Source organism: Ictidomys tridecemlineatus, chromosome 7, assembly GCF_052094955.1.
Source record: "Ictidomys tridecemlineatus isolate mIctTri1 chromosome 7, mIctTri1.hap1, whole genome shotgun sequence".
In the NCBI taxonomy this organism is placed as follows: Eukaryota; Metazoa; Chordata; class Mammalia; order Rodentia; family Sciuridae; genus Ictidomys; species Ictidomys tridecemlineatus.
The window spans coordinates 141,260,845-141,278,852 of NC_135483.1; the positions used below are offsets into that span (position 1 = coordinate 141,260,845).

General features: G+C 40.3%; 1 protein-coding gene across 6 annotated transcripts in view; it reads left to right on the forward strand.

Annotated features, from left to right (window-relative positions):
• Nucleotides 1–18,008, forward strand: part of Rapgef4 (Rap guanine nucleotide exchange factor 4) — a 283,143-nt gene that overhangs the window by 101,434 nt on the left and 163,701 nt on the right. Inside the window, exon 1 of one of the 6 annotated variants that reach the window (XM_078017603.1) lies at nt 2,285–2,304. The exons of the other annotated variants lie outside the window; for them this stretch is intronic. The gene's annotated coding sequence lies outside the window, so the exon portion shown is untranslated. Of the gene's footprint in view, nt 1–2,284; nt 2,305–18,008 lie in introns of those variants that run through there. 6 annotated transcript variants of the gene reach the window in all.

The following is an 18,008-nucleotide window of genomic DNA, read 5'->3' on the forward strand; positions in this document are numbered from 1 at the left end:
ATGATTAATTTCATCTTATTCTCTTCCCCCTTGATTTCATTTTCACTTTGCATTTTTAGAGTCAAGCTTGCAAAGTATTGATTTTGCCATAAGGTGATATGTAGAGAAGTGAAATATTATTCATACATGTTGCTTTTTTTCCCCCCACCAGTATTAGTGATTAAAACCAAGGGTATCTTATCACTGAGCTACATCCCCAGCCCTTTTGAAATTTTGAGACAAGGTCTTGCTAAGTTGCTGTGGCTGGCCTTGAACTTGTGATCCTCTTGTCTCCCAAGTAACTAGGATAACTCTGCCTCCAGCTTTGTATGTTACTTTCAAACCAAAGGATAGGGCCTGTGTGTTTGCTTTTGGAATTCTCGTGGCATCCCAGACCAGTGCTCAGATACCATACTTGAGGGACTGGTTAGTAAAGATCATGGATTCAATACCTGATTGATTGATCATTCTGAATCCCAGCCAGGCAGTTCTGGGAAGGTGGGCTTATCTTCTGAGTGGAATAAAACCAAGTCCTTGAAGGCCATGATAAAGATTTTGGCTTTTATCCTAAGAGTAATGGGAAGCTATGCAGAGTTTTAAGCAGTCAAGCGACAAGCCCAGCTTTAAATTTTTAAAATAATTTCTCTGTTTGTGGAACAGTTCAGTATAACCAAGTTTCACAGTACAGACATTAATAAATATTTTTAAAGTTTATCCCAGGGATACAATCTAGAGGAACTGATACCTGGATAGTCTTCAAGCAGCCTTCCCAAGTTATATTTCTGCTGACTAAAATTTTAAAAAAGCTGAGAAGCAGTAAGTTTTAGACTGACTCTTTTTTGGGGGGGGGAGGAATTGAAATTGTTTTTTTTTTTTTGGAATGTGAATATTTTGCATTTCTGAAAAGAAGTGTTTTTTAAAGGAAAAATTGCAGCAATTCAAATGTCCAGGGTTAGGGGATTGAATAATACAAAGCCGTTTTAAAAGGCGAGTCTAGCACTGGGGATGTAGCTGAGTGGCAGAGCACTTTCCTAGCATGTTCAAGGGCCTGGGTTCAGTCCCCAGTGCCAAAAAAAATGAGGGTGGTGAGGTGGGAAATTCTATATTTTATGCCTACAGGGAAATGGATATAATTTATTAATTTTAAAAGTAAAAAAATTTAAATGCAATAAACATGTTAAAATTGTGAAAATAATTATATTTTCTCTTAAAAATACACAAAAATACAAATGAAATAACATTTACTATCCACCAAACTCTTATACCTAAAATGAGAACATAAACCTAATATTTTTTTCAGTAGCCATCATAAATTCTGAGTTTAAAAGCATTGAGAGACTGCTAAGGCATAACATTTTTAAGAGATCAAAAACTTTCATATGAAAATATATTCTGATCTGTTTTCCCTTCCCAAACATTTGTGGAGACTAAGAAAATTTTAAACATGTCTTGGAGGAATTGACAGCTCACAAATTAAATATAGCCTTTAGCTCTTGTGTCAGCTGCTCATTGTTGACAGCAGGTTACAGCAAGGTTAATAATGATTTGTTTGAAGGATTTCCCCAAATTTTTATAGGATTTTGTGCTTCTTGTGTGCAACCTGCAAAATCGTAACACTCAAAATAGTGCTCATTAAATTAAGCATTTAAGCATACAGATGTCCACCAAAGATTGATAGAAAAAGAAGATATTTCTCAGAAAAAAAAAAATGAATCACTAAAGGTGAACTGCATTCAGGGTAGTAAGTGCAGTATCAAGTTGCTCTGTTTTTGTGAAGTGTCGATTCTGAATTCTGGGCTGAAAATCTGGTAGATGACAGCTCTTGAGTATTTCCCGAAGCCAGCTACTGTTTTAGGGCATAAATCGTAAATATACCTTTGAACTAAGGCAGTCTCACTGGACCTCTCCCTTTGCCACTCTGACTTCCAGTCTCAATGGGATATTGAAGGGGAGGCTGGATAGAATAAACAGTGGAATCCTTGTCCGGGAATGAGCGCCTGGCAATTGTTTCATGGAAAACAGGGAGGGGTGGGGGACAACAACCCTGCTCTGTTCACTGGCTCTTTAATTTAGATTACCAATGATAAAGCCGGGGCTACGGCTAAAGAAAGGTAGGATGCATACGCAGAAACATTAGTGCTAATATGCTGCAGAAAGACAAGATAAATCAGTCCAGCTCTCATACATCACTAAGGGAGAAGCGGATTGCAACTTGACCATGTGCCTGAGTAGTCCCACCAGTGAGAAGAGCAGAACATGGATTAAAAACACCTAGAATGTACCCTTAGGGCTACTGCTGTGTTGGACCTGGGAGAAGTGTCTGGTGTAAGTTTCAGCTTGTTTTATCCATGTATGTACCAGTGTGTTCACATCCAGGGAGCGAGCTCGTTTCTCTTCTTGTGTGTTCACGGAAGTCTCAAGCAGTTTGTTTACAGTAGTAGACTTCATTTTGTATAAATGTAATACCAACCTAATAAAGTTCTTAACAGAGGACAGTTTAGCCCAGTGTTGATCCAGGAGAGAAATATGAGCAAGTGATGACTGTCATTACTGTCTGTAGGAAGCCTGTGGGTGAGATTCTGTTTTGTTTTGTGTTTTATTTTACCGGGAAGCAGGGACTAGAGGGGGTAGATTTTTAAGTTAAAAACTCAGTTATTTTGCTCGTCTTTTTTTTTTTTAGAAAAATGTATGTGTCACCCAGTGTCTCACTCCTCCTGTGGTCTTTTGTTTTGAAAACTGTGTTTGATTATGTGAGCCAGACTGCTCGAAACGCATTATATTTTATGACTGGGATGTTTGTATTGTTTCATATCTGTTATTAGACAAAATAATCATAAAGGGTGTTTTCTATGGACCTTTTTATATTCCAAAATTAAGTACAGATGGTAATTTCCAGCAGTTTTAAAAATTTGTCAATTATTTAATTTAGCCTCACTTAAGCATCTGCACAAGGAGAAAGCTGAGATGGTACAGAAACTGAATGAGCATTGATTGCTAGTCTGAATTGCATCTTGAAAGTTTTTGCCTCAAATCTCTGATTTCACAGTTTATTTTTACCAAATTAGATTATCATATTTCACTATCGAGACTGTGAATGGGTGGAACTCTTTCGAATATCCTACATTTCCCATCAGAACAGAGCTGAACGCGCCTGCTGATTGTTACTCGAAGGGAAATTCTCATGCCGGCTCACCGAGAAGATTGCTTAAATAATGCATGGGCAGGAGTGAGGCAAGATGGAATTTATGGCCCAGACACTGAGATCAGGCTTTTGTTCAGAGGAGAGACTATTTAAGTGTGAGCATAGAACATACACCAGGCTCCAGGGGACGGGTGTAACTGAATGAAATTAGTGACCACATGATGCTGTCCACATGTTATTTCAAAACAAGCCTTTAAGTGGCCCGTGGAGCCTATCCTGTGGTTGGTGGGAGGGAGAAGGGGAAACTTGAAGTGCCAATTGGAAACAGAATCCCCTGACTGAAAATTCCATGGGATGGACACAGAGTGAATGTTCTACAGGGAGGGGGGGGTGGCCCTAGAGAGACCGGATGTGAGACTGATGAAATGCATTGTGGCAGTCTCCTTAGGAGAGAATAAACCTTGACCAAACTGCAGAATTCTATACTCTATGTCTTCCATCTTGTCCTAATTAGAGGAATATGTCTGCTGAATCCTAATCTCTCTAATTGTTGATAGAGCAGGCATGTGATTTGCTATAAATACACATGAGCATTCATTTCTGAAATAATGGCTGTTGCCAAATATATTAGACCGACAGGAGTGCTGGACTGGGGAAGCTGTGCTGAATAGTTGAGTTTTGGAGGTAATGGACCAGTTGAGAATCATTGCACAGCTGGGCCAGCAGCTGTACCCAGTGCTCTGTCAAGTTTGGCCTCTAATTTCCTTGAACTTGTCCTTGTTTGCCAAAATGATGAATGTAGCAAGAACTTGTTTTAAATGAGCCTGCTGCAAGTGGAAAAAAGACCCTTTCCAAGGAGTCTTTGCCAAAGTGTGTATGTAGTCAGTCAAGAGCAGCAGTGGCCAAATTCGGTATTGATTAGGGAAGTTTGAATAATCATAAAAATGAAAACCAAAGGCACTAAGTTGAAGGATGAGGTAAGCTGGCAGGAGACCAGAATACATTAAAAGGCAGAGTGTTGGGTCATTGCTGTCCTAACTAAAGGACATATGGAAAAACCCCATAATAATATCCAGCAATAATTATCTTGTAGTTAGAAAAAAAAATAGTCCTGTGAGTTGGAAGGCAGCCCAGTAATCCCAAAGCCTTTTTTCCTAACATTGTATTGTTCTGATATTCTTTGGGTCTGGGTCAGAAGGAAGCATCAGAGTGTGTTCTATTAAGAAGCATCCTATGTCCAAACTATGCAATTAACTGGCTAAAGGCAGCAAGGGCTCCCCTCCATTCCCTGGTCCCTACTTGAGTAAGAACTAATCTAGCACTTACTGTATACTGAGATACATACTCTAACCAGCTAGAATAAAATCTGAGAGCCTACACTTGCATTGATACTTCTTTTTCATGAATTCCATCTGTTGAAACCATCAGCCCTGACGTGATTTCCCCAACTCTAAAGAACTTAATTACAGAATCCTTGCTAGGTGAATACTGTATTTTTCTGTCACTCAGGACGTCCTCCCTCTTCACACTTGAGGGCCAGTGACTCCAACACTTGCAAGATAGGGAATTTTGGACTAAACACTTAACTTCTGGGAGAGCCAGTTTTCTCATTTGTGAAATGGAGAAAGTGAGGATCTTTCAGGCACATGAGGATTCTGAGGGAAGGTGTGCCTGGGTATGAGGAGATGCTTTCCTGCCCACCCAGGATGAAAGGAGTACCATGTACCCTATGGATGGAGCCTGTGACGGAGCATAGGAAGTGGGGTGAGGACAGAATAAAAGAGCAGAGGTGGCAGCAAAGCTGGCTTGGTGGGTGTAGTGGTACCTTGATAAGAGCATGACCTGAGATAGGACGGCACCAGAGGGGAGGAGTGAAGGATGAGCCCGAAGCCTGTCTCAAAGGGGAAGATCATGCACGCTGGGTCCAGTTAAAGTACAGCAAAGAAGGATAAGTAAAGAACACAGAGCTAGGATGGAGAGGCAAAAGACCCAGAGTATGGTCATGGCAAGGTACGCTTTTGTGTCCATAGGTGTGCATGTGTTCTTTAAAAATAAAAAACCTAAAGCGATGAAGTCTTTCAGGGACCAATAAGCCAAGAAAACAGAAGAGGGAAGAAGAAATCAGAGTGCTCTAGTTAACTTATAGAAAAGGAACAGGGAAAAAAATCAATAATAAACCAATAACGCAGGGATGGTGCTGACAATAGAGTGAGAATTCAAAGGCATTGCTTAAAATGGCAAATCTATGTTTGGAGTTTTTCCCAGACAAGACCCACAATCATCAAATAATAAGGCTCTTCTGCAGTCTTGGAACTTATTTAAGTTTTCCTGAGTTTAAAAAAAAAATGCCACTGAAGGGATACAAATAGTGTCAGGGATGGGAAGAAAAAGAGCATGAGGAATGGAAATTCTCAAAATAGCATGTTTTAAAAGAGGAAACAGGAGCCAAAAGATGGCTGGTTGACCCTGCAGAACATTAACCATTCATTATTATATGTTGGAAGGTTTAGAAACTGTTATTCCCTAAATAGCTTATTGTGATTTTTAAGGAATTCTAAACAAGAATCAAAAGCATACCATATCCCCAACTGACAAATAGGTGGTGGTCCAAAAGTGCATTTGTAAGTCCTTCTTAGAACAGTGTTGTAAACATCTTCAGTCTACTTTTCAAAGGGCTACTCAACCCATCCTACAGCAGAAGTATCACATACATTTGCCATAAAAAATTAATAGCAGAGATACTTTTAATGTTAATAATTAAAATATAAGCCTTAGCCATCAGGATAGAAAATGTTTTGAATGCTAGTGTTTAGGGAAATGCAGGCTCATTACAAGATGATGTGGTCTGTGACTACCTTAAAATTCACATCTACCTTCTTTGTCTTTGACTTCTTTGATTTTGAAATATAAGGATTTCTTGATTCTTAGTTCAGGCATGTTGTGGATTCTACCTTTAGAAATATCTGCCGTGATTAGGATTATTCTCACAAAAATAGAAAAAGGAAAGGGAATGAGTTTGGGAGGAAAGGGGGAGAGAGAGAATTAGGGGGTACCTGAGGCAGCTAGGGCAAGTTAAAAGCTGAGCTGGTTTAAAGGGTGAATGGGAAAGACAGATTGATGGGAAATTAAGGGAGCTTGGAACATTGAAAACAAGAGTAAATGAAAGATATATATATATATATATATATATATATATATATATATATATATATATATAAAGAATATTGGGTCTAATGACTCCTGGACAAGCCACCAGGGGGTGTTTACCACCTGAAGTTGAAGTTGAGCTTGTGTGACAGGTAGACACATGGACCTGTGACTTTTTTTTTTTTTTTTTGGTACCGGGGATTGAACCCAGGGGTACTTCATCACTGAGCCACATCCCCAGTCCTTTTTGTATTTTATTTAGAGTCAGGGTCTCGCTGAGTTGCTAAGGCTGGCTTTGAATTCATGATCCTCCTGCCTTAGCCTCCTGAGCCACTCCTGGGACCTTTTTAACCCCTCCTAGGTCCCCCTGGCCTTCACTTCCTTCCCTATTCAGTTTGGATACCGTAGCCTATCATTTCAACCACTCCTTTCCCCAATATTATCAGTGCTCTCATTTATTCACTCGATTAAGGTGTATGAAGTGGTTACTGGGTCAGGCAACACAGCACTTAGAAATGAGCCCAACAGACCTGTGCTGCTCTTGGCACCTTCCAGGTCAAACCCAAGCCTTACTCTGTCCGGTTGTGTGCTCTCTCCTGACTCTAGCCCAGCTGCTGGGGAAACACCTACCACTGCCCAGTTTGATGTCCTGGTCAATTTAACCCCTCCGGCTCCAGAGAACCTCTTAGTTCAACTCAGTGATTTTACGTGTATTCCTAGAAGCTCTTCCCATTCTCCTTAATACCCATTTGAAGATTTTCCTGCTCACATCAAGTCCTTGACCAGATCACCTGTCCCCTTGTTTTCCCGCAGACAGTCTCACCTCTTATGGTGCCACCAAGTCATAAACCAAATAAAGCCGACTATGTCGAGGACCAAGACCAAGATTTCTGAAAGCCATCTTTACACATCTTTCTCTCCCCATCTAGTTCCTCCCTGCAACTATCCTGTGTTTTCTGCCTCCTGTCCTTCTCCCCTGCCGCTGTTCTAATTCACCTCATTTCTTACTCTCAGTCCTCTCTGGGCAGAGCAAACTGGCCTGTCTTGGTGCCTGTCGATTTCCTCCACCTTTTACCTCCATCAGCACAAGTGATAGACAGTTGAGCAAACAGATCATCCTTTTCCTGAGTAAGGGGAGGAAGGCGTAGAGAATATTGGCAATTATAAATATACTTAAAAATGTGTTCCATTTGTACTCATTTGCTCCTCTTCCCTTGAGTTAAAATAGGAAGTTTTGTTTTTTTTTTTTCTTCTCCTGAGGTGACTCCGCCTGGGTTCTGGTTCCCATTCACTCCATCTTCTTGGCATGCTTGCTTTAGCACAATTCCTCCCTTTCCTGTGATCTTCACTTTTTTATCTTTAGAGGATCCTTCTCATCAGAGTGACAGGGCCACTGGCCACTCCCATCTTCACACAAAACAAAGTAAAGCCTTCGTCTTCCCTGGTACCCTTCATCTTCTGACTTTATCTCCCCTTCTACAGACTTTGGAATCATCTGTACTTTTATGTCCTTTTCTTCTCTGTCCAGCCCCTCCATCGACTCCCCATAGCTAAAGTCATCCTCTGCCTCCTCATCTGGATTGTGAAACACAGTCTCAGTCCTTCACCTTGTTATGGTATTTGACTTTGTGGAAACCTCCCACCTCCTGAAATTTCATTTTCCTAACATTTCTTTGTGCTTTCTTATTTCTTGGTATATTTTGGCTTGTTGTTGTTGTTGTTGTTATTATTATTATTATTATTATTGTGTGTGTGTGTGTGTGTGTGTGTGTGTGGTGCTGGGGACTGAACCTAAGACTTGTGCATGCAAGGCAAGCACTCTGCCATCTGAGCTATATCTCCAGCCCCTGGCTTATCTTCTTTATATGCTATTAAATATAGATGATATTTAGGACCTGATGTCTTTTCAGGCTCTGGGAGAGTAAGGAGGGTTTCCCATCCATTCCTGTGGCTTCTGTTAATATTTACATTCTCTTGATTCCCAAGTGGGGTTATCCCTGGGTCTCACTTTGGAAAATAAAGGTGAGGCTCTCTTCTGTTTCAGGATTTAAACGGGGAAAACAAAGGTTAGATCGCTTTCTCTGTGTTTTTTTTTTTTCTTCTTCTTTTTAAAAATATAGTATAAATTGCATGGAATTTTTCCTTTTAATTAAGCCAAAGTTTTAGAATGCTAAAGTCTACCTCAAATATGATGATTAAAAGGAAAAAGATTCTTTGACTTTTCTGCACTTGGGATTTTTAAAAAATTAGATACTCTTTAGATACTCTATTTTAAAAAGCTGGCTTTGTGTCCTTCAAGTGTTTGAATATCTTTGGGATAACTGAATTATCCTCCAGGTGCTATGGAAAACACATTGTTTAACATTTTAACCTGCACTACAAAGGCAAAGGGAAATGAGTTGGTTTTATTTGTGGTCAGAAGAATCATCCAAAAGAAGAGACTCTTAACCTTGAGCATGAAGGCCCAAGAAGACATCCCTTTGCTTATCTAAACAGACCTCATCATCTGAAATAGACCTCTGTCCCTTTGAAATTGGAAGTGATTGCAAGATTCTCTTATTATTCAGCACTCTGTGAGTAAAATGGGTGAATGGCTGAGGGTATTGTTGGTTTTTGTAACTAAATTATGACGAAAGAGCCAGATCTATTGGCCTTGTCCAGTTTCATTCTGATCAAATAGGCACAACTGATGTTCATCCAGGCCAGTCTGTCATGGTAAAGGGGCACTGTTTAAGACTTTGTTTTGAACTTTTGAGCCATAACTACATGTTGGAAAAGTTCCATGAGATGGAAGTGACACAGAAGAAGTCTAATGATTTGAGTTAGAAAAAGGACGTGTTACGTTGTTTATTTAGCCACTTTTGTGGAATATAGAATAGATTTCTACTTTCAAGAGAGAAACGGGTCAGGTTTCATAAATTCATATCATGTAACACCTAAATTAATCCAAATTTTAACTGCTAATCAATGACAGAGCAACTGGAGAAGGTGTGATATGCTCTAATTGTTGGGCTCCTAGCATCCAGGCATGCAATTGTATTTTGAATAGATTGGAATCATATGAGCAGATTATTGGACCATCTAACAAAACAGGCATCTTCGTAATCAATCTCTGAAACAATAAAAACATGAATTAAGTAGTTTTTGATCAATATTATTCACACAGCTCATATCCTTAATGATAATGCTTAACTGAAAGAAAGACCTTTGCTTCAAGGTTCATTTGTGATCCACAGAGAACTCTAAATTTGTTTTGACGTCCCAGTGCTTCTGGAAAATACAGTCCTGTGTTTCATTTTGTGGAATTAGAGTGGCCTGCAAAATCACATGCTCTTGTATAGCATAGACCACTTCTACTTTTTCGTTCTAAGTTTTTTAAATTTTTCTTTTGGATGGTGCTGGGGATTGAACCCAAGATCTTTCGCGTACTGAACAGGCATTCTACCCCTAAACTATTCTAAGTTTCAACATTTTTAACCTACACTGCAGCCTCATTCTAATTTTTAATAATAGAAAACATAATGGGGAAGGATCTGTGGAGTGGAGGATGGGGAAGAGCCATGTGTAATCTCTGCTGTTAGTTGTGCTTGTGCCCTCCGTAGAGGTGTGTCTATCAGAGATCCAGACAGTGGAGACAGAGCTGTCATCTGAACCTTGACACTACCTGCTAATTCAGAGACAGAATTAAGTGGGGTTCTGTAGTTTTTCCTTCTCTAAAAGGAGAATGTAGGGAACTCTTAAAGCACTCTTCAATTCTCAAATGCAGTGGTAGAACAAATGTACATCTCTGTGCAGTCTCATTTGGAGCCTGGTAGCAGGTGAAGCCTGCCACCATGGTCTTCCCAAAATGCAGGTGTCAAGGCGAATCCATCACCAGCCTCAGCCCTCTCTGCAGTGGATTGGCGTGTCGAGTTTTAAAAAGAGGTAGCTCATCTCCACTGCATACCGTCTCCCACAAAATTTATCAAAATTGCAAAATAAGGCCTGTGATGGTCCGCTCTTTCTAGGCCTCTGGTAAGGATGGCAGTTCTTCCAGAGTCCCGAACAATGAAGTAATCACTCCCTTCTGTCGTTTTGCCTTGAGAACTAACTGGAAACCTCCGTGGTAGTTTCTGAGCTTTGTTTGGAAGTTGGATGATAGGTTCCTGGTTGACCATTTTGCCAAATCCATACAACAACTGAGAGCTTGTCCTAAATTTGAATAAGCCAGAGTCTATATTATCCTATTCCTAATCAACCATAGTTCACGGCAGAAAACTAAGGCCTTTAATTTTATCTTTGTCATTTTGGAGGCGCAAGAAACATAGATATGATTCCCAAGCTCATAGTATTAGCCAAGTAATTTCTTTTTCAGGGTGAGGGAAGATCACAGAAATCTTTGTCCCTGGAGATTGTCCCCAGTCATGGAGAGATTGGGTTCCCTGAATCCCTCTAAGTTACTCATTTCCTTGTTTCCATTCATTCATTGACTCCTACTGTGTCCCAGGCAGTATTCTAGACCCAAGAAACAGGACAGTGTATAAGATGGCCTTAGGAGCATGGTGAGAGTGCATGTCCAGGGAAGCCTCTTCAAGGGGCCTTGTAGTGGGGCTAGGGGTGTCACTCAATGGCAGAACACTTGCCTGGCATGTCCAAGGCCCTGGGTACATGCATGTACATCCCCACAAAACCCCCAAGACCCTTTAACGAACACAAAAGTTTTACATCATCAATTTATGTTGTCTATAGCTTTTGTGAAAAGGGAAATTTTTCTTTGTCTCAGTCACGTACCACAGAGAGAACAGGAGGTTTTGGGTTCTCTATTCATAAAATCTCAGAAATTCTTTCTCAATTGGACACTACACCAGATAGTTTAGTGACACAGCTGGATCTCATCTTGTTACCTATCCTTTAACATCTGACACCGGAGAGAACTGAACGCAGAGTAGTGAGCACCTCTCCAGCCAGCTTGGACTGGAAGCACAGGACTTAGTTCTGACCCCAGTGAACAACATGACCCCTCTGTCACTGAGCTTGGAGGCTTGACTTCCTGCCAAAGTGTTTGCCAAAATGTGAAAAGAACCCAGGGAAACACACCCTACCGAGGGCCTGGGTCTCCTAGTGCTGGTGGTTTCAAAAGAATCTGGAGCCAACCAGAATCTTAATCAGAAGCCAAAGTCTGAGTCAAAGAACAAAACTGAATCCCCACCACCACCAGAATTGAATCTCTAGAATGATTCATTTCCTTATCTTAAAATGTGAATATTAATCTTTACCTCATGGAGTTGTCAGGTGGCCTCCGTGAGATAACACAGGGAAGTTCTTTATAAACAGCCATGTTCTATTAAAATAAAAAATTTGTCGTGATAAAAACCAAGCAAACCCACAAGCTTGAGGCCCTGATAAACTCTTGCTTATTGTGTGCTTATTGAATAGAAAACAGTTTTTTTTTTAAAAAAAAACCCTAATATATATTTTAATGAATAAGTTTGAAGATTTTAAAGTAATATATTGAAAATCTTTTTACTATAAGTTATTTCCCAATGGGTAATTTTATGCCTGTATGTTTTGAGTAAAATAATAGAAAGCACAGGAGGTCCAATGTCTTGAATAGAATTAATGCTAAATTTTGTGTATTGAAAAATCACAGATGGAAAATCAGCTTCCGATATTTAGGTTTCTTCACCCATGTGGCTGCGTGGGGAATGTGGGACTGGGAGTGTTTTTTAGCTCAGTCTCCAAGCCATCCCAGCCCTCACTGAACTTGGATGATTTTCATTATGCTGAACCATATCAAATGGCTCATAGTGTGTTTGTTTATCTGCTCTGTCTGAAACAGACATCTGGAAAGCTGGGATTGTATCTGATCTCTAGACTGAAGTCCAGAAGTCGAATCTCAGACAATGTAAAATATAAAATATAAACATGTCTTTCTATGCATGCTGCAGACCCTGTGGCTGACATCCTTCATGGAGACCCATGCTGGGTGCATCGCAGGAACTCGATAGTAGGGAAACCCTGAGGGTGGCTCCTCACTTCCAGGGAGTGTTCAGCTCAAACAAGAGGCAAGCTGCATCAGCCCAAGTCACCTCATTCCTGGGCCCCTCTGCTGCTGTTACCACTGTCTGGTTACTACCATGTTGGCCTGCAGATTACCCAGTTTGTGGGTAATCCTGGGGTGTTTGGGGTATTCCTGTTGCACCTCTTCCTATATCATTTTTATTAGGAATATGTTATACATCATGACCCACTCTCAGTGTTTGACGCTGTATTGCGTATATACATACCTGACATATACATATATCTACCCACCTAGATCTATATGTCTTTCCAAGCCAGTTCCCAGTTTTGAGAAGCTGTCTATCAATCATGTTTTTCAGAGACTGAGGACTTAATAAAACTTAGAGACTTTTATGCTTCATGAGAGAAGGAAAAATGCCTGCTCAATCTTGAAGCTTTTTATCCATTAAGCAGCTGCAGCCTATATCAGTTTATATCAGAATTTGTTTTCCTGTGCATGGTTTTGAGAAGCCACAACCTTGCAGATGAGCCCCAGAATGGAACTGTGGCTTCAGTAGCAAAGTTCTGAAATCCATATAATATAATTAATATAATATAATATAATATAATATAATATAATATAATATAATATAATATAATATAATATAATATAATATAATATAATATAATATAATATAATATAATATAATAATAATATAGGTGGTCATGGCTTCTTCCAGTTGCTATAGAATGGTTTAGCTTGACCATGAATATTGCCAGCAATCTACAACTATGCACATGGATATAGGCAGGTGAGGTGATTTATCTTTATGTCTTGTTTCCTAGTTCTAAAATGATTTTATCATTTAATCCTGTCTACAGGTCAAGGTAAATTTATCAAAAATCCTGTGTAGAGCCATCATAGTGAGTGTAGACAATGGATTATGTCAGTGGAATCGGCAGTTGGGGAATTTGGGGTATTGATCAAAACTTTTGAAATGTGTTGAAAAAAGTTGTAGTACCTTTCATTCATTTCTAAAATTTGGTGTAAAGCTGTGTATTTATTTCTATTAGAATTGAGAAAATAAACAATTGACTATTCAGATAACCTGCTTTAGTGTGGCTTCCTCTCTGCTTTTAATATAGAGACTTACATTTTCGAGTGGAAAAAAGGAGTCAGTTCCTTTTTCCTGCAGGGCTTCGTCATTTTCACCCTGCACATCATCTCTGAAACCCTTCTGATCGGTAGTTACAGAGGCACTAGGCTTTCTTGTTCAGGTGAATTCATAATGGATTCAGAGTGCAGTTCAAAAAGAAAACTGTGCATTAGCTTGACTTATTCTTTCACTCATTTTTGAGGTGTAGAGGCCCTTGGCGTGTGTTTTGATGGGTGTTGGCTGGCTGCAGTGAAATATGCCAGTCATAGGAAGTGTCCTTCTGAGAACTCAGAGAAATGCCTGGCAGAGTCCAGGGTTAGGTGGAGTGCCCCAGAGGACCAGGCACGAAATCTGAATGATTTCTTTTGGCCTCTGACCATTGTATATCCTTGAGTAAATCACTTAACTTCTCCTTGCAGAGGCTTTCCGTTGTCATATGAAAATAAGTCTGAGGTCTTACCCCTAGGACCTTTGACATCTGAGGGGCCCTAGTTAAAAAATAAATAAACAAAAGGAAAAGAAGGCCTCCATTTCCTGGATCTCATCAACAGGGGTATTATAAATTTTGGCAAAAGGAGACTAATTTGTGTTGTGCTGAAGTTAATTCTAAAGAGGGCGATGACAGTATTTTGAGATGACAGCCCTCTTGAAACAAGCAAATGACTATCCAAGGCAAATATATGTGAACACCAGGAAGAGTCTGGGCGTTGTATCACAGTTAGAGCAAGTGCTTATTAGCTTGTGTGAGTCCTGGCACCAAAACAAACATACAAACTAAAACATCCCCCCAGACCAAAGTAAGTTCTTCAGATGGAAAAACCACTCATTAAGAAGCATCTACATTCTAGACTTCTTCTTTGCTTTTACCTGATTATTTAATCCTCCCACTAGTGCAGGGTGGCAGTTGGTTATTGTCCTATTTATAATTCTATGGATAATGAAACTGAAGCACAGAGAAGTTAGCCAACCTGCCAGCTCAGATGCTATCATTTTTAATCTCATCTGGGAAGATGAAAAGCTGAGCAAATATATACAATTCTTCTCCATCCAGCCTCCCAAACAGCAGCTGTGCAGACCCCATGTCACTTCAGGTCTGCGGTGACCATGGACGGCTCAGACTGCCCGGAACCATAGACTGCCAGTTACTTGGGTGAATTAGTCAAATGCAATTGATTGTTATAATACACCACCAGCTTCGGAGATATAATCAGCCTCCTTAATTGAAGAAGCTACTTTAAGGGACAGTATGTAAATCACTGAATACTAAGTCCAGTCTTTTTTTTTTCCCCCTCACAGTGAATACACGTGTCTATGATCCTATCCTCAGTATACAACCAGACAAGGGAGACATGGCTAGAATTTTTTTCATGATCCCTACCAAAACCTCAGTTTGGGGGTTATTGCATTTAAGATTACAATTAAAATATAAGATCATTTATTAAAGAACATTTCTTTAAACTTTTTTATTTGTACATTTTAGATATACATGGCAGTAGAGTGTATTTTGACATGTTGTACACACATGAAGTGTAACTGCCCATTCTTGGGGTTGTACATGATGTGGAGTTACACTGGTCATGTATTCATATATGAACACAGGAAAGTTATGTCTGATTCATTCTGCTGTCTTTCCTATTCCCAACCCCTCTCAATTCCCTTCATGTCCCCCTTGTCTAATTCAGTGACCTTCTGTTCTTCCCTCACCCTCTTATTGCATGTTGGCATCTGCATATCATAGAGAACATTTGGCCTTTGGTTTTTGGGGGGATTGGCTTATTTCACTTAGCTTGATAGTCTCTAGTTCCATCCATTTACCAGCAAAATACCACAATTTTATTCTTCTTTATGGCTGAATAATATTCCATTGTGTATATATGCCACATTTTCTTTATCCATTCATCTATAGAAAGACACCTAGATTGGTTCCATAGCTAAGTTATTGTGAATTGAGCTGCTATAAACATTGATGTGGCTGCATCACTGTAGTATGCTGATTTTAAGTCCTTTGGGTATATGCTGAGGAGTGGGATAACTGTACCAAATGGTCTTTCATTTCAAGTTTTCAAAGGACATTTTGATAGCTAAGACATCTTAGCTGTCACCCATTGTCACAACCTTAGTAGAGTATTGAGGACATGTGGTATATAGAAAATACAAGAGCAGCTCCAGGTCTTTCTTCCTTGGTCTTTCAGCTGCTGCTGTCTTTCCTTTTTGGGGGTGTGTAGGAGGGTACCAGGATTGAACTCAGGGGCACTCCACCACTGAGCCACATCCCCTGCCCTATTTTGTATTTTATTTAGAGACAGGATCTCACTGAGTTGTTTAGCACCTCACTTTAGCTGAGGCTGGTTTTGAACTTGTGATCCTCCAGCCTCAGCCTCCCAAACTGCTGGATTACAGGCATGTGCCACTGTGCCCGGCTGTGTCTTTTCTAACTCAACAGTGACATATAATCATTTTGCACAAACTAAAAACAAATGAAATAATTCATATAAAGATTTCCCATTTGTTGCCATTGTGTTTAAAGAAACAAGTGTAGAGTGCAGTCTAAGATCTTGGTGATAAGCTGTTCCTTGCTAGAGCTGAGCCTGGCTCTTTTCACCTTGGTAGAGTGTGGCATCAACCAGAACCCAAGCCCCTCTACGACTGGGCTGACCTCTCAGATCAGAGAACTCTCCCTTCTTCCCTTGCTGTGTACACCCTGAGAAACACCCAGCCAAATGCTCTGAAGCCCTTTCTCCACTGCTGCTCCTAAGCTCCTGGAGAGGGGTGAATATGAATCTCCTAACTGTTGGAAAGATGGTGCTCTGTAACTCCAACATACTCAAAGTCTGTTATACGAAGAGATCCTCAATATTTTTTGTTCTCCTGCTCAAAGATGATTGCTAAGAATAGAGGCAAAATAGACTTTAAGAAACTTTGTCTGTGACCCTCCGTGACTCAGCCAGCATTACTAATTTGCTGTGGGAGTCAGGCTTTGAATCTGTTAGAACAAATTACTGAAGTTAGTGCTCTTTGCATTAGAATCTGCACTTCAGGTGAATTCATTCTGCACCCACCTGGTGTGAAAAACAAAGCATAAGGTTAGGGAGGCAGAGAACTAAGAACCAGAGATGAGGGAAGTGATGTGGTCAGTTTTGCTTCATCATTTTGTCTAGATCTTTCTGACCTCCTTTTCTACCAAGGCTTCCTCCACAAGTCTTTTTCTTCCCTTCCTCCCATTCACCCCTGAAGTGATGATCCCTAGTTGCTGATGGACCCACTCACATCCTCACCTCTGCCTCACCTGGAGACAGTCTCGCACCCACATGAGGTTGTATCCAGAGGCATTCTCGGGCTCTTGATGCAGGAGACCTATTTCTAGCCTGTTCATTTCTAGAAAGGAATAAAACTGCAGGTTGGGCTCATGGGGACGTTCCAGATTGCAGTGTGATTATTCCTGTGGTTGACATCCGAGGGAGGTGGTTAATAGTTGTGGGCAAGAAAGCTCAAGAAAGGGAGGGCAGATCTTAGTGAGGGCCATCTGAATGTTCTTTATCTGTGATGGCAGATAAAGCAGCTAGACTAATTCAGAAACGTGTCTATATGAGAAGTCTTGTGCACAAGGAAAAGGGGGAAAGTATTTTATTAGTCAGCAAGGAAAGACCACTAGCTAGAAAAATGGGCAAACAGTATGAGCAATTCACAAAGGAAGAAATACAAATGATTAATAAATATGCAAATATCACTAGCAGTCATGAAAACATAAAGGAAGGCAACAAGTAGGTATGCTTTTCTGCCCATCAGATTGACAGGAATGAAGTAGTTGATAAATACCCAGGGTTGGGGAAGCTGTGCAGACACAGGTGCACTCAGGCTCTGGTCGTGGGGTGCAGATATCAATCCCATTTTGCAGCTGACTTGGTATTATTTATCAAAACTTTAGGACACACTCACCATTTGGCCAAACAATTCTTAGTCATCTATCCTCTGGAAATGCACACACTCATGAAGATATATGTTTAAGAACTATCTGTGGCATTGTTTGTAATAGCGAACTATTAGAAAACCCCTGACTATCCGGTAGAATGATGTCCTCCAAAAGCTCATGTGGGAGATAATGCAAGAACATTCAGAGGTGACATGATTGGAGAGCCTTAACCCAATCAGTGAATTAATCCCCTGATAGGGATTAACTGAGTGGTAACTAAAGGTGGGTAGGTGTGGCTGGCAGAGGTGGGTCACTGTGGGCATGCCTTTGGGGTATGTTTGGTGAGCTGAGCTTAGCCTGTCTCTCTCTCTCTGCTTCCTGATCATCATGCAAACTGCTTCCCTCCACCATACTCTTTCACCATGTTGTTCTGCCTTACCTTGAGCCCCAAGGAATAGAGCCAGCTATCTATGGACTGATATCTCTGAAACTGTGAGCCCCTAAATAAACTTTTCTTCCTCTACAATTGTTCAGTTTTTTTTGTTGTTGTTGTTGTTTTTTGTTTTTTTTTTTTGTTTTTTTTTTAGTCAGAGCTGTGAAAACACTGACTAAAACAATTATCAGCTTGAAATACAATAAAGCTGTTTAAAAAGTTGAGAGAGAAGTGAACATTCAGGTATGGAAAGCTCTCCAA